The sequence below is a fragment of the Gadus morhua genome, chromosome 10 (assembly GCF_902167405.1).
Source record: "Gadus morhua chromosome 10, gadMor3.0, whole genome shotgun sequence".
In the NCBI taxonomy this organism is placed as follows: domain Eukaryota; kingdom Metazoa; phylum Chordata; class Actinopteri; order Gadiformes; family Gadidae; genus Gadus; species Gadus morhua.
The window spans coordinates 7,970,675-7,979,213 of NC_044057.1; the positions used below are offsets into that span (position 1 = coordinate 7,970,675).

Here is an 8,539-nt window from a genome sequence, read left to right on the forward strand (position 1 = left end):
TTGATCGTGAGAAAACATTGCTTTACCGCAAGTGAGTTTTAAAAGAATGTATGAATGCGGGCGCGCGCGTGTGTATGTAAAATACACAAACTAAACACGCAACGCATAATACAGTCCATGGCAATGTATATTAACGGGTGGACACATGCATATGAGGAACACAAGTCAATAACGATAATGCATACAATACTGGTAAGAAACGTATGTATTGCATATATCATTGAATAGAACCACAGTTACCGCATATCATATGTGTGGCAAAGTTTTCTTTGCCGTGTACATACATCTACTGATGCCTCTGAACACATCATGATGTGATGTGCCTGGAATCATCACACGTTTCGGGTCTTTCAACATAATACACCCTCCTCCAGGTGGCCCAGCCGGGGCTGATCAGACCCCTGCTTGTGACCAGGTGGCTAGCTAGCTACCATGACTCCATGGCTCTCCTCTTTTGAGCCACAGCCATCTGATGCTCAAGATCCACCAACAGCTGCCAGTCTTTTGCAGAGGTTAGGATTCCCGCACATGTTCTTCCGGCAGGGGTTGACTGCTCCCCTGCTCTGGCAAAGGCTATGGTTTTCTTGGAGGGTCGGAACCGCTTCACCCACACAAGTCCTTCGCTGATGACTTCAGCGATGGTCTTAAGAACTTGATCATGCCTCCAGCGGTACCGTCCATCTCCAAGTGCCCTGGTGCAGCAGCTGAGGATGTGTTCCAGGGTTCCTCGCTTGGAACACAACGGGCATGCTGGTGTCTCGGCCAAGCCCCATGTGTGCAGGTTTGATGGGCTTGGAAGCACATCATACTGCCTAGATGAGGAATTTAATGACGTGAGGCTCGGCTTTCCACAGCTCAGCCCAGGTTACTTGTCTGTCAACCGCGTTCTCCCATCTTGTCCAAGCTCCCTGTTGCTTCATTCCCACTGCCTTGACGATTCTTGTTTCTTCCACTGCAGCTCCCACCTCCTCCTGAACAAGGCGGCTCCCTTCCTTCCCACTGCTGTTCATTTGAGGAGTTGGAAAGGAGCCTAGCCCAGTTCTGCCACGTGTGACCACTCCCACCATGTTCCTTTGACGCATCCTTGCCAAGGATTTGAAGGGCAGTTGCAGTTTATTGGTGTTCCCATAGAGTGCAAGGCTGCTCAGGCTCCTCAGTAATCCAAGCCATCGCCGAAGGTAGCTACTTACCTTCCTCTCTATGGTCTCCACTGTTGAGATGGGGACTGCATAGACAAGGAAGGGCCAACGGATCCTGGGAAGAATTCCGTGTTTGTATATCCATGCTTTGAACTTTCCAGTTAGGCCGGACTTGTCCACGGATTTCAACCAGCCATCCAGCTCAGTGAAGGTCGACTGGATAGATGTTGTATCTCTCAGAGAGCTGTCAAAAACCTTGCCCAAGCTCTTGACTGGCTTCTCTGAGATGGTTGGGATGGCTGTGCCTGTGATGTTAAAGCAGAAGTTGTCTACCACCTTCCCTTTCCTCAGCACCATAGACCTTGATTTGGCTGGTTTAAATCACATCCGGGCCCAGTCCATCAACTTTTCGAGTCCCTTCAGAACCCAACCGCAGCCTGGGACAGATTCTGTCATGACTATGAGGTCATTCATAAAGGCCCTGATGGGGGGTTGCTGTTGACCGGATTTTTATAGGGGCCCTCTGCACTCTGGCTCAGCAGACTTGGTGAGCATGTTCATGGCTAGGGAGAATAGTGTCACAGAGATAGTGCACCCTGTGATGATACCGATCTCCACCTTGTGCTAACGTGATGTTATTGCTCCCGAAAAGACCCTCCTCCTGAAATTGGTGTAGGAACCAGTAATGAGGTCTCTTAATAATAATATAATACATTTAATTTATAGTGCCCTTTTCATCCGAAGATCTCAAAGGGCTACAGGTTAAAAGCAAAAATAAAAATAAAAAAGAGGATTTAAAAACATCTAAGTGGGAGCCAAAGGTTTTTTTAAAAATAAATGTTTTAAGACCTTTTTTAAAGCAATCAGTGGATTGTGGTGCCCTCAAGGTGTCAGGGAGGGCATTCCACAGGCGTGGGGCGGCAGCACTGAAGGCCCTATCTCCCATGGTCCTAAGTTTGGTTCTGGGTATGTGGAGGAGGTTAGAGTGAGTGGAGCGGAGGGAGCGTGTTGTGTTATGTAGGTTGAGAAGTTCTTTGAGGTATGGGGGGGCATGTCCATGGATACATTGGTGAGTGAGGAGGGAAACCTTGTACTCATTCCGGGTGGAAACCGGAAGCCAGTGGAGTGAGTGGAGGATGGGGGTAATGTGCTCATGCTTGCGCACTCTCATCAGGATCCTAGCTGCAGAGTTTTGTATGTATTGAAGCCTCTGCAGGCTCTTGCTAGGGATCCCGATGAGTAGGGCGTTACAGTAGTCCAGTCTGGAGGAGATAAAGGCATGAACTAGTTTTTCGGAGTCTGAGAGGGAGAGAATGGGGCGGAGTTTGGAAATGTTGCGGAGGTGATAGAAGGAGGGCTTGCAGAGCTGGTTGATATGGGATTCAAAAGTGAGCTGGGGGTCAATTTTTACACCAAGATTTGTGACTGTTGATGAGAGAGGGATATTTGAGCCAGAAAAGCTGATGCTGTTTATGGATGATGATTTGGTCTGGTGAGGGGTGCCGATCAGGATGGCTTCGGTTTTGGAGCTGTTGAGTTGGAGGAAATTGTGCTCCATCCATACCTTTATCTCCTCCAGGCACGTGGTGAGTTTTGATGGGGATGACGGTGATGTTGAAGGTGGGCTGGCAGCTGTGGCATTGACATAGTGCTGTGTGTCGTCGGCATAGCAATGGAATGAAAAACCGTGGCGGCTGATGACCTGACCAAGGGGGTGAGGTAGAGGATGAAGAGGATGGGGCCAAGGACTGAACCCTGGGGGACACCGCAAGTGACTGTGTGTGGGTTCGATTTGGAGGGACCCAGGGAGATGCATTCTATCCGGTTTTTGAGGTATGACTGGAACCAACTGAGGGGAGTGCCAGTGAGTCCAGTGGTGAGGTGGAGGCGGTTTAGAAGAATGTCATGGTCGACTGTGTCAAAAGCAGCAGAGAGATCCAGAAGGATGAGGAGGGAAGGGGAGCCAGCGTCGGATGACCTCAGGAGGTTGTTTGTAACTCTTACGAGTGCTGTTTCTGTGCTGTGGGCGGAGCGGAAACCGGACTGGAATTTTTCATAGAGGTTGTTTAGTTTGAGGTGGTTTTGAAGGTGGGTGGCAACTGCTTTCTCAAGTACTTTGGATATGAAGGGGAGATTGGAGATGGGCCTGTAGTGTGATAGGACTTCTGGGTCAAGGGTGTGTTTTTTGAGCAGTGGTCTGATTATGGCTTTCTTTAAGACGGGGGGAACGTGACCAGTTTGGAGAGAATGATTTATAACAGAGGTGATCAGGGGACTTACGACTGTGACATGGGTTTTTACCAGGGAGGTTGGGAGAGGGTCCAGGGCACAGGTGGAGGGTTTGATCTTCCTGATGATGTTCTGCACCTCTTCTGATGAAACCACAGGAAAGCAGTTTAGGGGTTGTGAAATGGCATATGTATATGGGGGAACGGTTTGAGTGGGAGGACCAGAAAGAGCAGAACGAATATGTGCAATCTTTGATTTGAAAAAAACCATGAAGTGATTGCACTGTTCTTCTGTGGTGCCAGTAAGTGGGGGGATTGTGGTTTGAGAAGATGGTTGACCGTAGAGAAGAGCTGTTTGGAATTTCCTGGATTGTTTCTGATGGCGTCAGAGTAAAAAAGTGACCTTGCCTCTTTAAGGGACTTTGAATACTGTAGTTGGTGCTCCCGGTAGATTTGATTGTGAACAGTGAGGCCAGATGTTTTGTATCGCCGCTCAAGGACTCGCCCTGCTGCCTTCATCTTCCGCAGCCCATCTGAAAACCAGGGAGCTGGGCGGGTGAAGGTGACTGCTCTGGTTTTAACAGGTGCATGGTGATCCAGGAGGCTACTCAGATGGCTGTTGTAGTAGTCCACTGCTTCGTCGGCTGATGAGAAAAGTGTGGAGAGATGCTGAAAGTCTGCTGCCAGGTGTTCTTGGTTAATGTTTTTGAGATTTCTAAAGCTGATATTTCGTCTAGGCTTGGAGAGGCTGGATGAGGATGGCAACTCCATAGAAATGATCTTGTGGTCAGAGACAGGTTGGCAACCGCTAGATTTGAAAAGGTCTACTGGTCGGATGCGGATAGTGAAAAGTTTAAAAGGTTAAAAAGATTTAAAAAAAACAATTTAAAAACAAAACAAAACAATGTTGTTTTGGCTCGACTGGAGAAGCGGCGAAACAGAGAGCGCCAGTGTCCTCCCCAGCCCTTGTTAGAACCAGACAAGACCCAACCAGATTAGTTACTTACTGGGGACATGATGTTTTGTCAATGTGAGGTGAACCAACTTGTGTGGAATGGAGCCAAATGCGTTTTCCAGGTCAAGCCACAGCACTGGCAGGTTGCCCTTGGTCTCTCTTGCCTCCCTTATCAGCTGTGTCACCACACGGTTGTGCTCCAGACAGCCTGGAATTCCCGAAACGCCGCCCTTCTGGACAGATGTGTCGATGTAGGTGTTCTGTTCAAGGTAGGTGCACAGCGGTTTGGAAACAGTGCTGAGGAAGATCTTTCCCTCGACACGAAGTAGGGAGATGATGCGGAACTGGTCTTGTTGGGTGGAGTTTTCCTCCTTCGGGATCCAGACCCCTTCAGCTACTCTCCATCGATCTGGGATTCTCCCTCTTCTCCAGAAGACTCGCAAGATTTTCCACAGACGCAGCAGGAGTTTGGGACGGTTCTTATACACTTTGTATGAAGTGCCACTCAGTCCTGGAGCGTTGTTTGCAGACGACCTCCCTGACTTCCTTTAGCTGCAGCTCTGACATGTCAAACTGCACCTCAGTTTCAGGGGGGTCTATGAGGATGTTACATTCTCCCAGCTCCTGCTCTCTTTAGGGGGTCGCTGTACGTCTGCTTCAGATGTTGGTCTATGTCTTCCTGTGAGGAGGCAAGTTTACCACTGCGCTTCTGCCTGAACAAACCCTTGGTGAACTTGAAGGGGTTGGAGATAAAGGCAACATGCTTACACGCGCTCTCACGGCACCGCCACCGGCTGGGCCAGGCCAATGCCATCCTCGTCTATGGACTCCTTGTATCGGAACTTCAGTGCCTTCATCTCCTGCCTGATGTTATGGATCCTCACAGCTCTTTGGTTCTTTGAGTAAGTTGTTCCAGAGCATTTCTTTACCTCCTCACCGAATCGCTCAGCTGCAATACTGACAATGATTGTTTTCATAGCTTGTAGCTGCCTGTCAGCCCCACCCTTTACCGTTGCCTCCAGAATTTGGTCGACATCATCATCAAACTGCAAAAAAAAAAATCTGTGCGTTGTGTTGCTTCTGCTACTCCACACATCATCAGTGATGTGCCTGGAATCATCACACGTTTCGGGTCTTTCAACATAATACTTCAGGTGACCCAGCCGGGGCTGATCAGACCCCAGCTTGTGTGCAGATGGCTTGCTAGCTACCATGATTCCATGGCTCTCATCTTTTGAGCCACAGCCATCTTGAGACCCTCTCTGCCGCATCGGTGATATTGCAGATGGCTCTCCTCCTTCTCTCTCGGGGTCGAGCCATCCACGATATCACCGATGTGGCAGAGAGGGCCTCGAAATTTATTTGAGGAATTTCTAAAGTTGTGGAAGAAAACGCAATTCCATGTATGAATTAGGCCATATTATTTGGCAATAAACTGAGCCATTTGAAGTTTAAAATTCATGTGGTCATGCATCTGTCTCATCGTAGACGGCAAACGCGCTGTAAAAATATCAACTCGTCAGATTCAAATGCGCTTATTGCTCTTAAAGGGGTTGGGAGATGGCACTCTAATTGGTTTATTGCACGTTACGCCTAAACCACACCTACGGGTAATAAGGTTACTTTGGTGCTTCTCACTAGCGTTTCAGACTGTTAAAATATTGCCCATGAGGTCACTGACTGATATTAAAACCAATACATTTGGAGATTCTTGTCTTGCTCTGTGTTTGTAGGGCTGCTCAATTTAATATTCAGCCAAAGCAGAGCTGCGGAATAACAAAGGCTTCTAGGGTGTCTTCTTTTCGCAAAAAAATGCATGAAAGTAACTTCTTTGCACTGAAAACATCATGGTGCTGAATCCCAGTCCTGCTATCCATACTACGACTAATTAGCATGCACAGTCTTATACAACTAATTATGCTCTTTTCCTGACTACGCTTTTACCATTTCAACAGTTAAATAACTGTTCATAAATAAATAATATATCTATTGTTAAAAAACAAATCAATGGGACATTATTGGATTAAACTTCACGGGGGCCTCATTAAAGCGTGCGTCACTTGTGAGTAAAACTTTGACTCAAGGTTTTACATCATCATCTTGATAAATTTAGTAACAGATCCTCCACTGAAATAAAAGTTGCCAAGGCTCTTTCACTGAGGGCCAATTAGTAACAAAACAAATACTAAAGTAACACTTTTTCTTTTGATGAGGAGGTGTTTCGTTATGTTAGGATATTTTACGTGACCATTTTAATCGTAACTTTTTGTTTAAAAGAGTCTCAAATTAAGACATGGCCTACTAAGATCACCATCAGTGCTACTTTACTTTATAATTTCATTACCCATCTGATCATCTCAGCAGTCACACTCTGTTCTAGCAGAACTCCTGGTGAGAGACGCCAGGGAGACTGGGCCGGAAACCATAAACTGAAGAGGTGAAGGAAATATTCTCAGAAGAGCAAGTAGATAACAATTCAACAGTGGCAAGTGTAAACAGTGAGGATTTGATACCTTTAAATACACTTTTCGGCTTTTTCCTGAGTCCACCCTTCAAACAACACCCTTATCAAACAAAAAGCTAAAGTACCACAGCACGCCCCACAGAGCACACTTTTAACTGTTTGTTTTCCATTACAAATAGAAAAAGCTGCTGAAGACAAGAGTATTATGATTTGCGATTATTGTTTGATAAATTTATTTGTGTGGCCAGCACAATAAGCCCCACTCTGTCCCCGTTTGCTTCTTCTTTGTGCTATTTCAGCAAAGTACTTGGCTGGACATCCTGGCTAGTTCAGTGACATTTATCCAGTGGTAATGCTGACATTATGGTGTGTATATAAAGTAATTCAGCAGACACTTATTATCCAAAGAGACTCTCTTGAGGTCGAGAACAACCCAAGCATGCAATCAATATTCGAGAAAATACAAAGTGCTGCATGTGTTTAAAAAGTAGTAAAGCATGCAGGACTGGAGTGGTTTCATTTGTCCCTGGTCTCTCAACAATCACCCCTTCACATTTGTTTACTACTACTGAAAGATTATCCACCAGAATGCTGAATTGATTTATCTTTTAAGTGACATTTGGACTATGTAGTCTTTTCAGAATCCTACTTTGACCTTCTGGATGGAACAGGCAAGTTCTCATTATGGAAATTCCCCGACCTTCATGACCTTGACCTTCATTGTGTGCCCTACTGCTACTGGATATAAATGTATTATTAATTTGTAAATTTAGTATAATTAATGAGTCAATAATTCATCGATTTTGGAATGCTTTTAATTTATTAACCTGTTTTTCCGATTCACTTTTTGAAAATGCCAGGACGAGGGGTTCCATCTTGTGTGTCCCCTTGAGGTTAGCTAATATATCATATAGTTGTCTGCCTAATAGTTGCATGGTTATGGGGTACGTGGGTCTGTTGGCTCATGAATGCCTTTAAACTGGTACACTGTTTAAGGAAAACAGCAAGAATGTTATGTTAGACGATGCTGAACCCAAGAGCAGACAGAGACGATGTTGAAGGGATAACAAAAAGAGTTTATTGAACAAGGTGGGAAGCAGGTAGTGGATGAGGGAGCCGGGGGAAGAGCGAGGTGGGCGAGATGGAGTGAGTGATCCGGGTAACTGCAGGCAGAGGAACAAAAGTTAAATGTGGTCCAAAAACAACAAGAGACTAGGGTAAGAGAGCGAGGTAGCAAGTAACACTAGAGCCAGGCACGTATAGTTACCACGGTAGTGCGTAGTACGATCTGGCGCCGACAGCAAGGAATCCAAGGGTTTATGAAGGGGGTTGATTGGGGATGAAGCCCAGGTCAGCATGATTGTAGATGAGGGCCAGGTGTGAGGTGAGACAGACAGGGGGAGTGGCAGACCAGGAGGAGGAAAACACAGCAGACTGCTGTGACCACAACAAAGAAACTCTACAAATTGAACTGATTATTGCACACAGATGGTATTTGTGTAATTTCATATTCCAAATATTAAAATGTCTGGTCAAATATAACTAATGTACAAAAGAACCAGTGGCAACCCATTCAAATGTTTTTCACAATAGTGACAAGTCTTAGACACTCTGAAAAGCAGGCACCTTGTAGCATTTGAAACAATGTACTCCACTTTAGATCGATTTCTGTTCAACAATGACATTTTGTAAGAAGATACACAAGTATGAAAATAGAATAGAGTCTTATGGACTCGCAAACATAAAATATAAG

The 8,539-nt window shown here is 45.9% G+C and overlaps 1 pseudogene; it reads right to left on the bottom strand.

The window, feature by feature from the left end:
* Positions 1–812: 812 nt before the first annotated feature.
* LOC115552733 (uncharacterized) lies at positions 813–5,299 on the bottom strand (annotated as a pseudogene).
* Between the last annotated feature and the right edge of the window lie 3,240 nt (positions 5,300–8,539).